Source organism: Mobula hypostoma, chromosome X2 (genome assembly GCF_963921235.1).
Source record: "Mobula hypostoma chromosome X2, sMobHyp1.1, whole genome shotgun sequence".
In the NCBI taxonomy this organism is placed as follows: domain Eukaryota; kingdom Metazoa; phylum Chordata; class Chondrichthyes; order Myliobatiformes; family Myliobatidae; genus Mobula; species Mobula hypostoma.
Window position 1 is genome coordinate 33358502 of NC_086129.1, and position 21721 is coordinate 33380222.

Below are 21721 nucleotides of genomic sequence, written 5' to 3' on the forward strand. Positions count from 1 at the left end.
TGCATCTTCCAAAAGGAATGAATAAAAATATTCCATTTGGAGTATGATTTATCATTCCCCTTGAACCAACATGTTCAGCACAACTTTGTGGGCCAAAGGGCCTGTATTGTGCTGTAGGTTTTCTATGTTTCTATAATGGAGTTTCAGTGCTCAGGCTAGTAGAAAAGAGGAGTGACCAGGTCTTGAATGGAAACATAGGCCAAAAGATAATGTATAGGTCAGTAGAAATAGAAATGTAATTATTTCACTGTTTTGAGGTCAGTACTTGTAACTTATGTCTGTTCGGAGATGTCCTGCTTTAACATTGAATTGGGTTCGCAGGTTTGGTGACTGAGACAGAAAACACTGACTATGAATATTTACAAACAGTAAAAATTCAACCAAATACTCATGCTCCTCCAAGTTACACAAACTACAAAGCTGGATATTCAATAAGCAGTTACTTAGTTAAAAGTGCGCGTGAAGCATACCTTCCAAAGGGTTCTGTGCCGTGAGCCCCAGAGACAAAAGAGAAGAGAGAGATCTTCCACATATGCTAGTCTTTATACCCAGAATATTTGAAACTGGACACTAGGCAGCCAACCAATGGGAAGAGCAGCTGTGGTTTCTAAACTAACCATTTACGATGGAAGCAGCTTTCGACAAGCAGAGTAAGATAGATAGATAGATGCTTTATTGATTCTAAATAAAATTACAGTGTCACAGTAGCATTACAGCTACACAGATGTACAAATATTAGAATATAAATAAGAGAAGTAAGAAAAAATAAAAAATAAGTTACCTTAAAAATGAAACAGAGCCAAACAGAGCCAAAACAGAGCTCTGGTAAATGGAGTATAATAACAGTCTAACAGGAGGGTGGGGTATCATCACTTCCCCAACTATAGGTTGACTCACTATAGAGCCTAATGGCCAAGGGTAAGAATTACCTCATATAGCACTCTTTGGAGCAGCACAGTTGTCTTAGTCTGGTCTATTACTAAAACTGATCTTCTGTTCATCCAAGGTGGCATGCAGAGGGTGAGCAACATTGTCCAGAATTTCCAGGATTTTCCAGAGGGTTCTTTGTTCTACCACAGCCTCCAATGTGATTTCTATAACAGAGCTAGCCTTTCTAATCAGTTTAGTGAGCCTGTTGGCATCACCCGTGTAGATGTCGTTGCCCCAGCATACCACCACATAGAAGATTGCACTGGTGACAACAGATGGGTTAACATATGAAGGAGAGATCTGCATACTCCAAAGGACTTCTGTCTCCTCAGGAAGTAGAGGTGACTCTGGCCCTTCTTGTCCACAGCCTGTGTTGGTGCTCCACTCAAGTTTGTTATCCAGGTGCGCCCCCAGGTACTTGTAAGTCCTCATCACATCGACGTCCTCATCATCAATAGTAACAGAGAGAAATCCACCACCATCTCCTTTGTCGTACTGATGTTGAGCTGCAGATGATTCAGCTTGCACCATTTGACAAAGTTCTCCACAAGGGCCCAGTATTCATCCTCCCATTCTCCTTTTACGCACCCAACTATTGCTGAGTCATCAGAGAACTTCTGCAGATGACATGACTCAGTGTTGTAGCTAAAGTCCAAGGTATACAGGGTAAACAGGAAGGGAGCTAATACAGTCCCCTGTGGGGCCCCAGTGCTGCTTATAGCCATGTCTGACGCACAGCTCTGAAGGCACACAAACTGTGGTCTTCCAGTCAGGTAGTCCATTATCCAGGATACAAAAGAAATACCAACCTACAATGAACGGAGCTTACACCCCGCCACAGGACACTCAACCCCGAGAAAGTTGTAAACCATGATGATCTGACCTTCAGACTCGTATGATTCGTGAACTTCCTACTAAACTACATATAAAGCACAAGAGTACAATACCCAGTACTGTAAATGCAATAGTCACCCCCCTCCCCAAAACAGGAAGGGTCGATTCAGTGGGAATCAACCCCTAATTCCCACTGCTGCCGAAGGTTAGCCATGGCCCTTTGAACAGAATCCTGAATGGAATGCAAGGAGTCTGGCGGAGGACAACCCAAGCCCTTATCGGGAGAGGGCTTGAAGAATGACCCCTCCCTCTTAACAGCCTCCTCTTCTTGCTTCCCCGGCAGTATTCCCTCCACATTGCACAGAGGGTGGAGGTGGAAACTTCTTTTATCTGCTCCTCCAGGACCCCAGCTTTGAGCAACACTAAAAATGTTTCTTTATGAGACATTCGGGATCCCCCACTTCCCATCTGCTCATCTAACTTCTGTACCTGGCTACGGGCACCCTCTTCTACATACTCCAAACCTTGTAATAATTGAATCGCTGTACTTATAGAATGACCAAAAACACTACCCCTTTTATTTGGAAAGCTATAACCACATGTCCCATCATTCCAGAAGTTAATTCAACATCATTTGGTGGGTTACCACTACCGCGTATAATTTTGTAGTAAGAGCACACTGATGTAGAACTTTAGTCCCTCCCTCTACTGCGCTCCATTCCGCTTGGGGTTTTAAATTCCATCCAGAGAGAGAAGAATATCTGAGTTGAACGGAATTTGATCCCATGGTGATGCATCAAGCTTTGAAGAAGCAAGCAGCATACTCAGGGCGTTATTGATCATGAGTTAGGATGATAGGCTTCCTAAAGCACCCATCTCTCTGTTAGATAGGATCACTCCAGTACTTTATTTGCAATTATATTTATATGATGCATCCAGGACAGGACCTCTGAGATAGAATTTTAAGTTACTGCCCCTCTCCACTTCTGAGCCTCCGATGGTTATTGGTTCATTACCTCTGGTTTCCCACTCCTGAAGTCTACAATCAGTTCCATGGTCTTATTGACATTGAGTGAGAGATTGTTGTTATTACACCACTCAGCCAAGTTTTCAATCTCCCTCCTGTATGCTGATTCATCAGCCCCTTTGATACAGCCCACAACAATGTTGTCATCAGCAAACTTGTAAATGGTGTTGGAGCTGTACTTAGTCACACTGTCATTGGTGTAAAGCGAGTAGAGCAGGGGGCTAAATATACATCCCTCCGGTGCTCCTGTGCTGATGGACATTGTGGAGGAAATGCTTTTGGCAATCCAAACTGACTGACCCTTTAGAGTCCTTGATAAGCATGCAAGCGATCCAACACCTGATTCAGCCATGGCGTGGCATATGAAAATTTCTTAACGCCTGTATCAATTACCTACAGTGGGTGCTAGAAAGTTGTAAACCCTTTAGAATTTTCTCTATTTATGCATAAATAAGCACCTGTGGAGATGGCTGGGGAATTCCACCCCCCCGCCCACCATGTTTTTCTTCAGTGGGGCTCTACAAAAGATCAGGCCAGTTATAACTCCCATTGTCATCAGTAGTGGAGGAGTTCAAGGTGGCAAAGTGTAGAGTTGTGTTAACACTGCGGGGCTCTGGTGACCAAGCTAATAAACACAACAAGATCGGACTGGAAGTGGGCCACCAACTCGGCCATAGCCCAGGCAGTGAGCTTCCTGCAACTGAGAGATATCATTGGCAACCCATGCCTGGGATGGCAAGGCCTTGGCTCTGCACACTTCAAACGATGGGGAGTGTATGTGCAAGGCATAGGTGATGGTCCAAGCAGAGGTAAGGAACTGCAAGGATGAAAGGTGGGTATCAAAGGCAGTGGAGTTGGGGAGGGGGGTGTCACAGGGTACCTAGACAAAATGGGATCTTCACAAGTGCAAGATCACCTGGGCAGAGCTATGGAGACTAGAGCCCTTCCACATTTCTTTCCTCCTGTGGTCCATGCATGACACTCTCCCTCACAGCTGCATACATGGGGGGCTGAGAGAGGACCCTAACTGCAATCTTGTGGTCAGCGGAGTTCACTGGCACACATACTGTCAGGATGCAAAACAGCTTTAACACAAGGACAGTATAGGTGGCATCACAACAAGGCCCTGCTGCCCCTAGCTGACACACTGGACCAGGAGACATGTAAAAAGAGACCAGCTGGCAGAGAGGCAAACAGGGCAGTCACTTTCATCAAGGAGAGGGCCATGTCAGTCATATCAAAGAAAGCTAAATCCAATCTTCTGCAAACTGCCTTATCATGGGAGATGAAGGTCGATGTGGGGAGGAAGCAGTGGTTCCCGAAGCTGGTGCAAACCACACTTCAACCGGACATCATACCATGGTCCACTGAAGTCAAGAAAATCATCCTGGTGGAACTCACAGTCCATGGGACGAAGGATGTGTGGAGGCTCATGAAAGGAAGACCCTGATGTACCAGTATTAGCCCAGGAGCGCAGGGACAAAAGATAGCAGGCGTGGCTATTCCCCGTGGAGATCGGCTTTCAGGGGTTTCTGGCAAGGTCAGCATGGAGGTTGCTGTCTACGCTGGGCCTTGATGAAAAGAGCAAGAACCAAGCAGCTCACTGGATGGGGAAGGAAGCAGAAAGAGCCTTTCGCTGGATATGGAGCAGGCGAGAGGAGTTGAGCTGGAAGTCAGTAGTAGATGGGCAGTTACTTGGCCACCACTGCTGACCTCCCAACTCGAGAGTGTAGTGGTTAAGGGTCAAAACACTCTGTGAAGGTTGGGCACCGCCTGATGACATCTGCCTCTGGCCAAAGGCTACAGTTACCTCATCAGTAACTGAAGAGAGCACCCCTGTGTATGATGCAAGCAAGTGAACTAAAATGTGATCAGACCTTCACATATTTCCTAAAAATAGATAATGAGAACACAATTAAATTAATAACACAAACATGATACTTGTTCATTTATCTATTGAGAAAAATATTTCAATATTACATGTATTTGTTGGAAAAAGTATGTAAACCTTTGCTTTCAGTAATTGACGTGACCTCCCCCCCCGCCGCCCCCGCGACAAGCAATAACTTCAACCAAACATTTCCTGCACGTCCGCTTGGAGGAATTTTAGACCATTTGTCCATACAAAACTGTTTCAGTTCATCAATATTTCTGGGATACCTTGCATGAACAGCCTTCTTCAGGTCATGCCACAGCATTTCAATTGGATTAAGAACTAGACTCTGACTTGACCATTTCAAAACACAAATTTTCTTCTTTCTAAACCATTCTATTGTTGATTTACTCTTGTGTTTCAGATCATTGTCTTATTGCATCATGCAACTTCTATTAAGCTTCAGGTGACAGACCGCTACCCTGACATTCTCCTGTAAAATATCTTTGAATTCATTGCTCCCTCAATGATTGCAACCTGTCCAGGCCCTGAGACAGCAAAGCAGCCCCAAACCATGATGTTCCTTCCACCATGCTTCACAGTTGGGATGGGATTTTGGTGTTGGTGTGCAGTGCCCTTTTTCCTCCAAACATAGCAGTGTGTATTTCTGCCAGAAAGTTCATCTTTTGTTTCACTTGTCCACAGAATATTGTCCCTGAGCATTGTGGAACGTCCATATGATCTTTGCAAACTTGAAATGTGCAGCAATGTTTTTCTGAAGAGCAGTGGTTTCCTCCATGGCGTCCTTCCACGAACACCATTCTTGTTCTGTGTTTTTCTAATAGTGGACACATGAACAGAGACTTTAGTAACTTCTAAAGATTTCTGAAGGACCTCTGCTGTTATCTTTGGGTTCTTTTTCACCTCCTTCAGCATTGCACGTTGTGCTATTGGTGCAATAGCAGACACCCACTCCTAGCGAGAGTAGCAACAGTACCAAATATCCTCCATTTGGAGACAATTTCTCTTACTGCGGACTGATGAACACTCAGGTCTTTAGAAATCCTTTTCCAGCTTCATGCACCTCAATAATTCTTCTTCTAAGGCCCTCTGAAAGTTGTTTTGATCAAGGCACGGTCCTTGAGATCTTTCTTAAGAAGTGCAGGCTCTGTCAGTAAACTGATCTTGTGTGTCTTTTTTAAAGGGCAGAGCAGGGCACCTCTGCAACCCACACCTCCAATCGTAACTCATTGATTGGAACACCTGAAGGCAATATCCCAGAGGTTCACATAATTTTTTGAACCGAGACTGTGATTGAGAAAAAGTACAATAGTTTGTGTGTTATTAGATCTAGCAGATTGTGTCTGTCTACCATTGTGACTTAGATGAAGATCAGACCACATTTTATGAGTAATTAATGCAGAAAAGGAGGTAATTGCAAAGATTTCACAAACTTTTTCTTGCAACTGTATAATAGTGTGATCTTCCTTGCATTATGTTGGAGGCTTAGCCAGCTAATTAGAACTTCAAAATTGAATGAGGTATCAATGAATTACTTAACTGTATATTCTTCATTAAAACTGCAATGCATGACATCAATGATTCCACTGTGCCCTATGCACAGGATGGCATGTTCCTTCTGCCACCACCATGCCAGTGTCTCTCCACCACTCCAACTATCAATCACCTTGCATTAGGATCACTTAATGCTCTTGTGGTTATGTTATATTTATTTAGACATTGAACACAAGGTTATTTTCTTATGGTGCCCAACATAATCTGTCTGGTGATGCGCTGTAAGTATAATTTAATTTAACAATTCATCACATTGTTTAACTCACATGTACTGTGGTAAGTACAAGAAATACAAACAAGAGCAGATGATCCTTGAACCTGCCCTACCATTCAATAGCCCTGTGGCTGGTCTACTTTCCCATCTGATTCTGATATTTTCTGATTATCTGGGTTCAAAGATGTATTGAATGTGTTTGAATGTGTATGACTGGCCATTCACTGGGTTCTGAGGCATCAACTTCCCGTATCTTATTAGCCACTTCATAAAGACATTTCTCCTGGTCTTTATTCTAAATTGTCAACATCTTATTCTAAGTCAATTCATATACCACATCATGGCAAAACAACAACGCATGAAGAATTTCCAGGTCAGAGAGGGTTGCCAAAATGGAGGATAACCATTTTGCAGACCTGAAAGTGGCACTGAAAAAAAAACCTTAATGCATGACTCATTATAAACCACATACTCTGATCGGGAGTTGCACATATGGGAAAAGAATTGCTGTAGGATGCGAGACTATCTCTTCGCGTAAGATTCTCCATCCAAAAAAGCACATCCTATATCCTGACAGAATCTTATTTCGATCAATGAGACCACACCTGAATCTTCCTGACTCCTGTGAGTGTTAACAAGTTAGGGGCTTGCCATACAGAGAGAAATAAAATATTCAATACCTTTTCATTGGAAAAGTCTTCCATTCCAGAAAGAATTTAGTGAATCCACACTCCATGGACATGAAGGTAAATATATCCATTTTTGGCTGAGAGAAGAAAAGTGCATCCAAAACGTTAAATGAGGTGGTCTCACCGAAGGCCCTATACAACAGCAAGATTTCATTAATCTTGTAGTGAAGGTCAATATACATACCTTTGCCTTCCTAATTATTTGCTAAAAATGCAAGTTTCAATGCTGAAGCTGGAAAAGCCAACACATCAAGATCCTTCAATGCACAGCGTTTTCTGATTTCTCACATTACTGTCTCACATCTTTTCCCTCACTTGTTTAGCATGTCTGTAAGTGTTTAAGATCCTGTATCCTTCTCACTGCTCACTTTCCTACCCACCTTCCTACCATCAGCAAACTTGGTATGTTACCAAGTTTCCACTGTCATTAACATAAATTGAGATTAGCTGCTATTATATCCTCACAAAACTCTATTAGATTTCTCAAATATATGAAATCATTTTAAATCTGTCTAATCGCATTACAACTTTATTATGTCTCTAATGACAGCTTCCAGCATTTTGGCAACAGCAGATATTGGTCGAGCCAGTCCTTCTTCTCTCCATTATAATCTCTCTTGTCATTGTGTCTATTTTTTAAGCTTTTCACATGATTGTAAATGTTCTTGCAATTGTTTGCACATTTCATACTAATTTCATTACCTTTTTTCTGACTTTGTCAATGTTTGAGTCATTTCTTAGTTCCAAGACATTGTTCATGCAAACCACTCGAAATCCATTATATGAGCTTGTTCTTCAAATTATTATTGACAATTGACAATTGACCTGAGTCTGTATGAATATAAAGTGGTCCCATAATTATTATGTTATTTTGTCAGACGCCTTTGTAACTTACCTGGTACTTCTTTCTCCAGGTGTGTTACTTCTGTTTAGCATCCTGACGAAGGGTCTCTGCATAAAAATATCAACTCCTTATTGCTCTTCATAGATGCTGCTAGACCTGCTGAGTTCCTCTTGCATTCTGTGTGTGTTACAACAGTAAGTAATTAACGTTTCTGTCCCATATCATTTTCTTATCTTTACAGCTATTGATAATACTTATTGTATCCTAAGTGTCAACATTTTTCTGAGTAGATAATTAACAGGATACCCTGTTTTCCTGGGTCGAGATCATTCCTCACTTTGGCTTTGCATCATTTTCTTTCATCAACACATTGCTACACCACTATGCTCCTAGTTTTTCTGCTCTTCCTAAATGTCATATACCCTAGAGTAGTGGTCACTAACCTTTTTAAGCCCAAGATCCCCTACCTCGACCTTAGTGAAAGGCAAGATCTACCTACTAAATTGTTTAGAGAAAAAACAGCTCAGATTGTACTTCCAATTTGAGGCCTTTTATTTGGGCTAATTGTATTTGAATTACACAAAACACTTTTGTCAAACTTTCAAATTAATTCAAACAAGAAAACACAGTAACTAGCATATCAAACAGGCCATAGTTGTCTTTCTTTAAGAATATTACAATACTTCACACCTTTAATTCTAGTTTCATTATTTAATTTTATTTCAACATGAAAAATAAATGAATAAAAATTGACTGTTGCACTCAGTGTGATGACTGGGGCTGAATACTTTCTGCTAGTTCCCTGAAATTTGGCTCATAACTACAGACAGCCAGTCTGAGACAGTCTGTGATGTGTCTGTCAGTAAGACAGCTCCTGTACTTAGATTTAATAATTTTCATCTGTGAAAATGCAATTTCATATAGATAAGTTGATCCGAAGTAGGCACTGACTCTTAATGCTTTAAAACCAACACGCACACCACGCATTGCTGGGGCCCCATCAGTAGTAATTGCCACCAGTTTATGATTGGGAATGTCATTTTCATGGACATATTTTTTAAACTCATTGTAAATATCCTCACCTCTCGTTCTCTCCTTTAATTGCAAAAGAGTGAGGAAGTCCTCCTTTGTTGTAGAATCCTGGAAGGCCATTCTGACAAATACAACAAGCTGAGCTGTTTGCATTACATCCAGGGATTCATCGAACTGTAGTGAAAAATATTCACAGAGTGACAAGCCCTTTAACACTTGTCAATCCACATCCTCTGACAGTGACTCTACCCTCCTTGTCACTGTTGCAGGGCCAAGCAGTATATTATGTATTGCGGTTGTGATGTCGTTTTTGTTTTTAAAGTCATTAAAAACAGTCTCTGCGGTAATGGCCATTGCTTCCTTGTATTGTGACACATACTGAAGGGCCTGAATTCAGTTTTATTGTGATTTTCTTTGGCAAATTAGAGGTTATTAAAAATTGATACCAAGCAACACTGACTTTAACAATGGGGATAAAGAAATGTTTGGAAATCCAGTTGGACTGGGATGTAGTTTACAAAGTTTGCCTTCAGTTCAGAAAATGCAGTAATTGTTTATGGCCTCTGGATTGTCTTGGAGACGAGTTTCTAGAAATTAAAAGAAATGGAGAGTAGTGTCCTGGTCTATCAACACCAATAACGTTTCTGAGATCAAAGACCAACAGATATATAGTTTCAGAATGCTTGACTATAGAGAAGAGGTTTTGGGTGGTAGAGAAAATTCAAGGTAAAAAGTGGTATCACAGGTAGATAGGGTCGTAAAGAAAGCTTTTGGTACATTAGCCTTTAAAATCAAAGTATTGAGTATCAGAGTTGGAATGTTATGGTGAGGTTGTGTAAGGTATTAGTGAGGCCGAATTTGGAGTATTGTGTACGGTTTTGGTCACAAAATCACAGGAAGGATATTAATAAGGTTGAAAGAGTGCAGAGAAGGTTTACAAGGATGTTGCCGGGACTTGAGAAACTCAGTTACAGAGAAAGGTTGAATAGGTTAGGACTTTATTCCCTGGAGCGTAGAAGAATGAGGGGAAATTTGATAGAGGTATATAAACCTATGATGGGTATAGATAGAGTGAATGCAAGCAGGCTTTTTCCACTGAGGCTCGGGCAGAAAAAAAAACAGAAGACATGGGTTAAGGGTGAAGGGGGAAAAGTTTAAAGCGAACATTGGGGGGGCTTCTTCACACAGAGAGTGGTGGGAGGGTGGAATGAGCTGCCAGATGAAGTGTAAGTGTGGGCTCACTTTTAACATTTAAGAAAAACTTGGACAGGTGCATGTTGTGTATGGAGGGATATGGTCCAGGTGCAGGTCAGTCGGACTAGACTGAAAAATGGTTCAGCACAGCCAAGAAGGGCCAAATATGCTGTAATGTTCTATGGTTCTATGGTTCTATGGTTCTAAATCGCCATCTGTAAAAGGCTTCTTGTGTTTAGCGAATAGGTGACTTACACGAAATGATGCTTCAATAGCAGCCTTATTTTGAGCAGCATGTTTTGTGAAAAACGATTGCTGGGCCTTCAACCCCGATTTCAGCTCCTCAATTTTCCTGGCATGAATTGCACGCTTTGGGGGGTAGGTGTCTTTAAATTCCTGGTGGTTGGTGTTGTGGTGCCACTCTAGATTCCCTCTTTTAGTCAGTGCTTGTGTTTGGTGGCACAACGTACATACACACTTGTCTTTCACCAAGCTAAATAGAAATTCCTCTTCCAATTCTGGATGGAATTTGTACGTTTTCACTTTCTTTCGTGGAGCCTCCGCCATGCTATCAGGATATCACAAGCGAGTGCCATATATCAGTGGTACCCAAACTCCGGGCTGCGGACTGATACCAATCCGCGAAGAATGCAGTGGTAGTCGGAACGCACCCAGCATATCTTTAAGAGAAAACCCGAAATAAACAACCTAATTAATTAGCTTGTTTATTTCCGCTTTTTTCTTAAAGATATGCTGGGTGCATTCCGGCTACCGCTGTACCGCTGCATGCTTCGCGGCAATGTATCAGTCCGCGGCCAGGAGGTTGGGGACCACTGCCGTACATTGATATTTGCGACAGTCTGTACTCTTGTCTAATCTGATTGGTCACTTTGATGCAGCACAGGCTACGCTGAAAACGCAGTGCATGGCGGGGGTGCTACACACATGCCCACTGGGCAGAAAGAACGGAACTAATGCCCCGCAACCCGGAAACAATCGCTCTTTACAAACAGCTTTCAGTAGCGAAAGTATTGCTACATTACCATTATCCTAATTAGTATTACTTATTTTTATAATGCTCACATTACAACAGTATTTGTGTATTTATTTTCAATTTTTTTCGGGATCTACTGGGAAAGTCTCAAAGATTGACCAGTCGATTGCGATCGACGGGTTGGCGACCACTACCCTAGAGTAAAAAAGGATTGAATTTATAACCTTGCAACCCTTTCTTTGTAATTACCAATAAGACAACTAACCTACTTGTTTTTGTACCATTACTTTGTATATTTTCTCACAAGTTCTTGCGTTTTACTCACAAAATTATGATTTTACCATTCACTAATTCGCTATTACTGTCAAACTCTCTGTTCCATCTTGCTCCATTCTGATTATTATCTCATACTTTACCTTTTCCGAAGTTCATTTTTTCCTTTTAAATCTTTAATCTTTCTTTCACTTGAACCACATCCTATTTTATTATTTCAAAGCTCTATATACTGAACTCCAATTGCATAGAATAAGGAAGGCTGATTATAAAGGCAACCACATGCCAACATTTTTAATAAGTTAAAATAGAGGATTTAAGGAGGATAAATAATATACATAATAAACAATGGATTCAAAATCCAGCATTGAGAAGATAACAAATACAGTATCAATTCCGAGGAATTTGACTTATCCGTTTAATTAATGCTGGTTTATTTCTACAACTGTTCCATTCGCTCTTCAAAATGTACCTCTATAGCCCAGAAGGAATAAAACACAATTGGCTGGAAAAGCTGGTTGAAAATTGTAATTCTCCAGCCTACCAACCCATTTTATTTTAGTATTGTGCTCAACTTCTAACAACCTATTAAAGGACTAATAAAGCTCAAATATCAGGTTATGTAAAAAAATTCATCTTCTTGGGGCTGAGCTCCATGAATCCATAGTGATACACATCAGTGTGGGACAAAATGGGCACCTACTTCATTCCCATCAATAGGGAAATCAGATTGTTTTGATTACAACCACTACTGTTCTAAAAGAGGCGACCTTGACTCAACTAGGTTAGAAAATTTTTATCCTTATCCTTAGCAACAGGAGAGATACCGGAGGATTGGAGGGTTGCCAAAGTTGCTCTGCTGTTTAAGAGAGGCTCTAAACATAACCCAGGAAATTATAGGGTGGAGAATCTGACATCAGTAGTGGGAAAGTTATTGGAAGATATTCTAAGGGACTGAATATATAAGTATTTGGATAGACATGGACTGATAAAGGATAGTCAGTGTGGCTTTGTGCGTGGTAGGTCATGTCTAACCAAATTTATAGAGTCTTTCATGGAAGTTACCAAGAAAATGGATGAAGGCAAGACATTGGATGTTGCCTACATGGACTTTAGTAAGGCATTTGACAAGGTCCCACATGGGAGACTCGTCAAGAAGGCTCAGTCATTTGGCATTCAGGATTAGGTAGTAAACCGGATTAGATATTGGCTTTTTGGGAGAAGCCGGAGAGTGGTAGTAGATGCTTGTCTCTCTGACTGGAGGCCTGTGACTGGTGATGTACCACAGGTCTTTTGTAGCTTGTTGTCTAATATCAATGATCTGGATGTTAATATGGTTAATTGAATCAGCAAATTTGCGGATGCCACCAAGATTGGGAATATTGTGGATTAGCGAGGAAGGCTATCATGGCTTTCTGCATCAGTTAGAAAAATGGCCTGGAAAATGGCAGATGGAATTTAATGCAGACAAGTGCAAGGTTTTGCACTTCGGTAGTACCAACCAGGGTAGGTCTTACACAATGAATGGTAGGTCACTGAGGAGTGTGGTAAAACAAAGCGATCTGGCAATACAGTACATAATTTGTTGACAGTGATGTCACAGGTAGATAGGGTGGTAAAGAAAGCTTTTGGCACATTAGCCTTTATCAATCAATGTATTGAATACAGGAGATGGGATGTTATGTTGAATTTGTATAAGACGGTGAGGCCGAATTTAGAGTATTGTGAGCAGTTTTGATCACCTACCTACAGGAAAGATGTCAATAAGTTTGAAAAAGTGCAAAGAACATTTACAAGGGTGTGGTCGGATCTAGAGGACCAAAGTTATAAGGAAAGATTGAATAGGTTAGGAATATATTCTTTAGAATATAAAAGATTGAGAGGAGATTTGACAGAGGTGTACAGCATTATGAGGGGCATAGATAGGGTAAATGCAAGAAGGCATTTCCACTGATTAGCAGAATGGGCAAAGAAATGACAGATAGAATAGTGTCGGGAAGTGTATGGTCATGCACTTTGGTAGAAGAATTGAAAGGCTTGACTATACAAAAAAAAAGAGGTGCAAAGGGACTTGGGAGTCCTTGTGCAGGATTCCCTAAAGGTTAACTTGCAGGTTGAGTCTGTGGTGAGGAAGGTAAGTGCAATGTTAGCATTCAAGAGGGCTAAAATATAAAAGCAAGGATGTAATCTGAGATTTTATAAAGCACTGGTGAGGCCTCACTTGGAGTTTTGTGAGCAGTTTTGGGCCCCTTATCTTAGAAAGTATGTGCTGAAACTGGAGAGGATTCAAAAGAGGATCAGGAAAACGATTCCAGGATTGAATGCCTTGTCATATGAAGAGTGGCTGATAGCTCTGGGCCTGTATTCACTGGAATTCAGAAGAATGAAGGGTGAGCTTATTTAAATCTATCGAATAGTGAAAGGCCTTAATAGAGTGGATGGGGAGAGGATGTTTCCTATGGTGGGAAAGTGTAAGACCAGAGGACACAGCCTCAGAATAGAGGGGTCTCCTTTTAGAATGAAGATAAGGAGGAATTTCTTTAACCAGAGAGTAGTGAATCTGTGGAATTCTTTGCCACAAGCAGCTGTAGAGGCCAAGTCTATTTGTATATTTAAGACAGAGGTTGATAGATTCTTGACTGGTCAGGGCATGAAGGGAGAAGGCAGGAGATTGAGAGGAATATTGGATCAGCGATGATGAAATGATGGAGCAGACTCGATGGGCCAAATTACCCAATTCCTCTCCTCTATCTTATGGCTTTATGGTCTATAGCATGCTGGATGTTGGTTCACAGCTCCTAGACTGATTTCTGAAGAGTTGCAGTGTAAGACAATGGGTAATTTATTTGGCTTGTTTCAAACCAGACAAGCTGGCTACACACATAAAAGTTGCTGGTGAACGCAGCAGGCCAGGCAGCATCTCTAGGAAGAGGTGCAGTCGACGTTTCAGGCCGAGACCCTTCGTCAGGACTCAAGCTGGCTAAGTTGTTTAGTTAAAGGAAGCTTGCAGACCAAATGGAGACAATCACTCAGCACATCAATAGCTGATGTATCAATAAATTGGAATATTTGTTGCTCAAAGAGTCAGCTTCACAGCAGTAAGTGTGGGTATCTGGGACTTCTCCCTCCAGAAGCTTTTAGACCACTTGTGTTAAAAGGTATGCTGTCGATGAGCGCTGGTGCACCTCAGGGGTGTGTGCTTAGCCCTCCACTCTACTCTCTCTATACCCATGACTGTGTGGCTAGGCATAGCTCAAATACCATCTATAAATTTGCTGATGATACAACCATTGTTGGTAGAATTTCAGATGGAGACGAGAGGGCGTACAGGAGTGAGATATGCCAACTAGTGGAAGAGCTGATTGTGGACTTCCTCAGTGTCAAAAATTCTGAGAACCTAACCTGGTCCCAACATATAGGTGCAGTTATAAAGAAGGCAAAACAGTGACTATACTTCATTAGGAGTTTGAAGAGATTAGGTATTCAACAAATACACTCAAAAACTTCTATAGATTTACCGTGGAAAACAATCTGACAGACGGCATCACTTTCTGGTATGGGGGGTGGGGGGCTACTGCACAGGACCGAAAGAAGCTGCAGAGGGTTGTAAATTTAGTTGGCTCCATCTTGAGTACTAGCCTACAAAGTATCCAGGACATCTTCAGGAATCTGTGTCTCAGAAAGGCTACATCCATTATTAATGACCTCCAGCACCCAGGACATGGCCTTTTCTCACTGTTACCATGAGGAAGAAGGTACAGAAGCCTGAAGGCACACACTCAGCAATTCAGGAACAGCTTCTTACCCTCCGCCATCCACTTCTTAAATGGACATTGAACCCATGAACACTACCTCAATTTTTTAATATATGTTATTTGTTTTTTGCATGATTTTTCATCTATTCAATATACGTGTACTGTGATTGATTTACTTATTTTATTTATTATTATTATTATTATTATTTTCTTCTTCTATACTATGTATTGCATTGAACTGCTGCTGCTAAGTTAACAAATCTCACGACACATGGCAGTGAAAATAAACCTGATTCTGATTCTGATTCTAAAAAAAAATCCCATGTGTGTAAAGTTACCCAAGTGGCATGCATTTAAGGAGCAGTGCAGGCTTTTTAGGAATGGTCCAGGAACATCAAAAAGAATGACAGAAACACAGGATGAACTAAAATCCATTCCTCTGCTTGTGATTTCTGTGACAAACGACTGGTTTGTCCGTAGCTGAAGGGTTTATATTTTCAGCTTATAGGAATTGTACCTATGTTTTGGAAATTCCATGTGATTGAGAAATGATTTGTAATTTGGAGGTTGTTTACAAGATAAGAATACTCTGTGAGTTTCAAATGTGTTTTAAGAACGCTGTTTGGATTTAAACGTGTACCACTGAAAATAAATGAATTGTGCTTAAACTACTTTGTTAGCTGGAAATATTTTCTCCTTGGTAGGGAGAGGGGACCCTCCACTCAAATAGTGGGCATTGGCAGCTAAACTCAATGTGGAGGATAAACAAGGAAGTGAACTAGGCTTTGAAGATTGGTGAGGGTACTCATGGCTATTTGTATTGGATAGGGCTTAAGGCCTTCATTTCAGTTTAGAACTTAGAACCCAATACCATCACAGGTTGTAATGTCACAGGGTGTGGCAGATCAGTGGACTGGACATAGACTGGGTGCTGGTAGAAATGGAGATTGCTGCTATGCGGATTTTAGGAAGCATGCCATCCAATGCATGGAAAGATCTATATGGGAGCAGCCAATACTGTGCAGTACTGTGAAAGTATAGCCCATGTTCCCCTGTTCCCTGCATGAAATGACACCTCCCCATGCACCATCGTTTTGATAATAGCATGACTCCTGGCAGACACAGCCTATCTGGATTTTAAGAGCAATGTAAAATGACCCAGAAATATTCATTATTGCATTTCACACTGGAAAAAGGAAGAAGAAATTCAATTTGCACTTGCATAATGCTGAAAAGCAAAAATGTGATGTAATTGAATTTCCAGGCATTTATCAATGCAAGCTCCTTCTTTCTTTAAAGCAGTTGCTAACTCAGATAATCAATCTTCTTCAACACAGGGGCTGGGAAAGCTACAATCATGACAATAATTAACACAGGCCTCAGCGGAGTCCAGTGACAGACTAGCTGACTGGTTGCTTTTCCTGCCTCCAATCACAAACTGTTAAAGTTTAAAGCAAGCCGGGACAGAAACACCAAAATACCTCACTGAACACCCACAATCTGTTTATGATATGTTACCATGTTTCTGTTTATTATGTGGTCTTTACTCAAGAAGGTTCAGAGGAGGTTTGTGTGCTGCACGACCACTGATTTAGACCTGTTTAGCTTAAAATGGCATGAAATTTCAACTCTTTGATCAATGACCCTGGAGACTCAAGCTCCCCACTGGGAGAACAGGTTGCTGACTCACCCTTAATTTAAATTCCTGTGATCATTTTCCCTGGTTAATTGCAAAATGGAAAGAAATCCAAACTTGATTATAACCCTTAACAGTATGCATATCAGTAAATGGAAGCTAATGATATACTCAGCAGAAGGGATGAGAATCTCACAGAGATACGTCATGAACTGTCTAATTGTCTTCATAGTGAGATATTTAAAGAATACAAATCAAAAACCTGTGCAATAATGGAAGAAAATATTAAGTATTGAAACTGCTTTCTAAATTCAAAAAGCAAAAGGTATTGAAAATTGAGTATATTTCATTCAGTGTCTATTGAGAAAATAACTATAATCAATTAAGCACAATCAATCTGAATATTGGTCAATAATGTATAAGCAATGTACCCTCATGAATATTCTGTGGGAACTCAATAATTTGTCTACATAACTGTATGTAGAAGTGCTCAGAGTTACAAATTCTCTTGAAAAACAATCAAGGTTCAAAATAACTGCTTCAGCAGAACAGGTTAAGCTCCACAAAGTCCACCATGTAATTTTCACTTTTTTATATGCCAGAAATTTAGGAATTGGAATAGGACATCGAGTAGGACAGTTATCCTCTTCAGCCAACTCCATCGGTTTTGATTCAAGATCCCTGGATACCCTTCTATATAATAAGTTCAAAATTCAAAATAAATTTATTATGGAAGGACATATATTTTTAATTTTTTTTATTTATTGAGATACAGTGTAAAATAGGCCCTTCCAGACCCTCAAGCCGCGCCACCCAGCAATCACAGGACAATCATGGGATAATTTACAATGACCAATTAACCTACCAACCAGTTTATCTTTGAACTCTGAGAGGAAACTGGAGCACCTGGAGGGCGCTCACACGGTCTCAGGGAAAACATTCAAGCTCCTTACAGGCAGCGGCTGGAATTGAACCCAGGTCGCCTGTACGGTAAAGTGTTGTGTTAACCACTGCGCTACCATACTGCCACCACGTCATTACATATGTCACCATGTACAACCCGGAGATGCGTTTTCTTGTGGGCAATCACATTAAGTACAATAAACAGTAGAATCAATGAAATACTGCACCGAACAAGACAGACAGCAACCAATCTGTGAAAAAAAGCTATGCAAATACAAAAAGAAAAGAGAAAACAAAAAGGTACAGGACCTTAAACACTTACAGACATGCTAAGCAAGTGAGGAAAAAGATGACAGTAGTGTGGAAATATTAAATAGTGAGAAATTAGCAAATGCTGTGCATAGAAGGTCTTGATGTGCTGATTTTTCCAGCTTCAGCATTAAGACTTGCAATTTTAGCAAATAATTAGGAAGGCAAAAGGTATGTATATTGGCCTGCATTACAAGATCAATGAAATCTTGCTATTGTATAGGCCTTTGTTGAGACTACCTTATTCAAAGTTTTGGGTGCAGTTTTCTTTTCTCAACCAAAAATGGATGTATTTACCTCCATCTCCAGAGAGTGTGGATTCTCTACATTGCTTCTGGATTGGAAAACTTTTCCTCTAAAAAGGTATCAAATTATGTAATACCCCCCAAAGGCTCAATATCATTCTTATGAGTATGCACTGAAAGTTCAAAGTAAATTTATTATTAAAGTACATATATATCACCATGAGATTCATTACCATGCAGGTGTTTACAGGGAGAAAGAAATTCAATAGAATTGATGAAAAATTATACATAATCAAAGACTGACAATCAATGTGCAAAAGAAAGCAAATTGTGTAAATAAAAATCATACTGAGAATATGAACTTCTTATTCCGATTTCTCCCCTTCCTTTCCAGTCCTGATGAGGAGTCTTGACCTGAAACATTACCAGTTTACTCTTTTCCATAGATGCTGTCTGACCTGCTGAATTCCTCCAGCATTTTGTGTGTGTTGCTTTGGACTTCCAGTATTTGCAGATTTTCTCCTGACTGAGAACATCAGTTGCAAAGAGTCCTTGAAAATGAGTCGATAGGGGTCGTAGAATTAGTTCAGAGTAGTGGTGAATGTATTTATCCACACTGGTTCAGGAGTTTGATGGTTGAAGGGTAATATCTGTTCCTGAATCTGGTAGTGCGGGACCTAAGGCTTCTGTATCTCCTGCCTGATGATAATAGCGAGGCTGTAGCCTGCAAATAATGGGCTTCTAGACCCGCTGCAGCGATGAACTGGCTTCGTGCCTGTGGACTCACGTTCGTGAACTTTAGCTCTGAGTGTTACTTGTTTACTTTTTATTGTTTGCACGATTTGTTCTTTTTTCCGCAGATTGGGTATTTCATGATCATTTTTTTAAAATGGGCTCCATTGGGCTTCTTTGTTCTTGTGGCTGCCTGTAAGAAGACGAATCTCAAGGTTGTATATAGTATACATACTTTGGTAATAAATGTACTTCAAACTTTGAAATCTGGCTAAAGAAATTCCTCCTCACCTCTGTTCTAAAGGGGCATCCCTCTATTCTAAGGCAGTGCCCTCTAGTTCTAGACCCCCCAACTATAGGAAATATTCTCTCTACATCCACTCAACCTAGGCCTTTCAATATTTGAACACTCCTCATATATTAGCCCTGTCATTCCCAGACCTCCTCTGGACCTTCTCCATGCTAGCACAACTTTTCTTAGATAAGGAACCAAAATCTGCTCACAATACTCCAAGAGTGGTCTGACCAATGCCTTATAAAGCCCAAGCATTATACCGCAAACTCGAGGAAAACTGCAGATGCTGGAATTTCAAGCAACACACATCAAAGTTGCTGGTGAACACAGCAGGCCAGGCAGCATCTCTAGGAAGAGGAACAGTCGACGTTTTGGGCCGAGACCCTTCGTCAGGACTAACTGAAGGAAGAGCTAGTAAGAAATTTGAAAGTGGGAGGGGGAGGGGGAGATCCAAAATGATAGGAGAAGACAGGAGGGGGAGGGATGGAGCCAAGAGCTGGACAGTTGATTGGCAAAAGGGATATGAGAGGATCATGGGACAGGAGGCCTAGGGAGAAAGACAAGGGGGGGGGGAACCCAGAGGATGGGCGAGGAGTATAGTGAGAGGGACAGAGGGAGAAAAAGAATATATATATAAATTAATAAATAATGGATGGGGTACGAGGGGGAGGTGGGGCATTAGCGGAAGTTAGAGAAGTCAATGTTCATGCCATCAGGTTGGAGGCTACCCAGACAGAATATAAGGTGTTGTTCCTCCAACCTGAGTGTGGCTTCATCTTGACAGTAGAGGAGGCCATGGATAGCCATATCAGAATGGGAATGGGAAGTGGAATTAAAATGTGTGGCCACTGGGAGATCCTGCTTTCCCTGGCGGACAGAGCGTAGGTGTTTAGCGAAACGGTCTCCCAGCCTGTGTCGGGTCTCGCCAATATATAGAAGGCCGCATCGGGAGCACCGGACGCAGTATATCACCCCAGCCAACTCACAGGTGAAGTGTCGCCTCACCTGGAAGGACTGTCTGGGGCCCTGAATGGTGGTGAGGGAGGAAGTGTAAGGACATGTGTAGCACTTATTCCGCTTACAAGGATAAGTGCTGAGAGGGAGATCGGTGGGAAGGGATGGGGGGGACGAATGGACAAGGGAGTCGCGTAGGGAGCGATTCCTGTGGAAAGCGGGGGGCGGAGAGGGAAAGCTGTGCTTAGTGGTGGGATCCTGTTGAAGGTGGCGGAAGTTAAGGAGAATAATATGTTGGGCCTTGAGGCTGGTGGGGTGGTAGGTGAGGACAAGGGGAACCCTATTCCTAGTGGGGTGGCGGGAGGATGGGGTGAGAGCAGATGTGCGTGAAATGAGAGAGATGCGTTTGAGAGCAGAGTTGATGGTGGAGGAAGGGAAGCCCCTTTCTTTAAAGAAGGAGGACATTTCCTTCATCCTGGAATGAAAAGCCTCATCCTGAGAGCAGATGTGGCGGAGACGGAGGAATTGCGAGAAGGGGATGGCATTTTTGCAAGAGACAGGGTGAGAAGAGGAATAGTCCAGGTAGCTATGAGAGTCAGTAGGCTTATAGTAGATATCAGTAGATAAGTTGTCTTCGGAGACAGAGACAGAAAGATCAAGAAAGGGGACGGAGGCGTCGGAAATGAACCCAGTAAACTTGAGGGCAGGGTGAAAGTTGGAGACAAAGTTAATGAAGTCAACAAGCTCAGCATGCATGCAGGAAGCAGCGCCAATGCAGTCGTCAATGTAGTGAAGGAAAAGTGGGGGACAGATACCAGTATAGGCTTGGAACATGGATTGTTCCATAAAGCCAACAAAAAGGCAGGCATAGCTAGGACCCATGCGGATGCCCATGACTACACCTTCAGTTTGGAGGAAGTGGGAGGAGCCAAAGGAGAAATTATTAAGAGTAAGGACTAATTCCGCTAAATGGAGCAGAGTGGTGGTAGAGGGGAACTGGTTAGGTCTGGTATCCAAAAAGAAGCGTAGAGCTTTGAGACCTTCCTGGTGGAGGATGGAAGTATATAGGGACTGGATATTCATGGTGAAAATAAAGCGGTGGGGGCCGGGGAACTTAAAATCATTGAAAAAATTCAGTGTGTGAGAAGTGTCATGAACATATGTAGGAAGGGATTGAACAAGGTGGGATAAAACTGTGTCGAGGTATGCAGAAACGAATTCAGTGGAGCAGGAGCAAGCTGAGACTATAGGTCTGCCAGGACAGGCAGGTTTGTGGATCTTGGCTAGGAGGTAGAAACGGGAAGTGCGGCGTGTGGGAACTATAAGGTTGGTAGCAGTGGATGGGAGATCCCCTGAGCGGATAAAGTTGGTGATGGTGTGGGAGACAATGGCCTGCTGCTCCTTAGTGGGGTC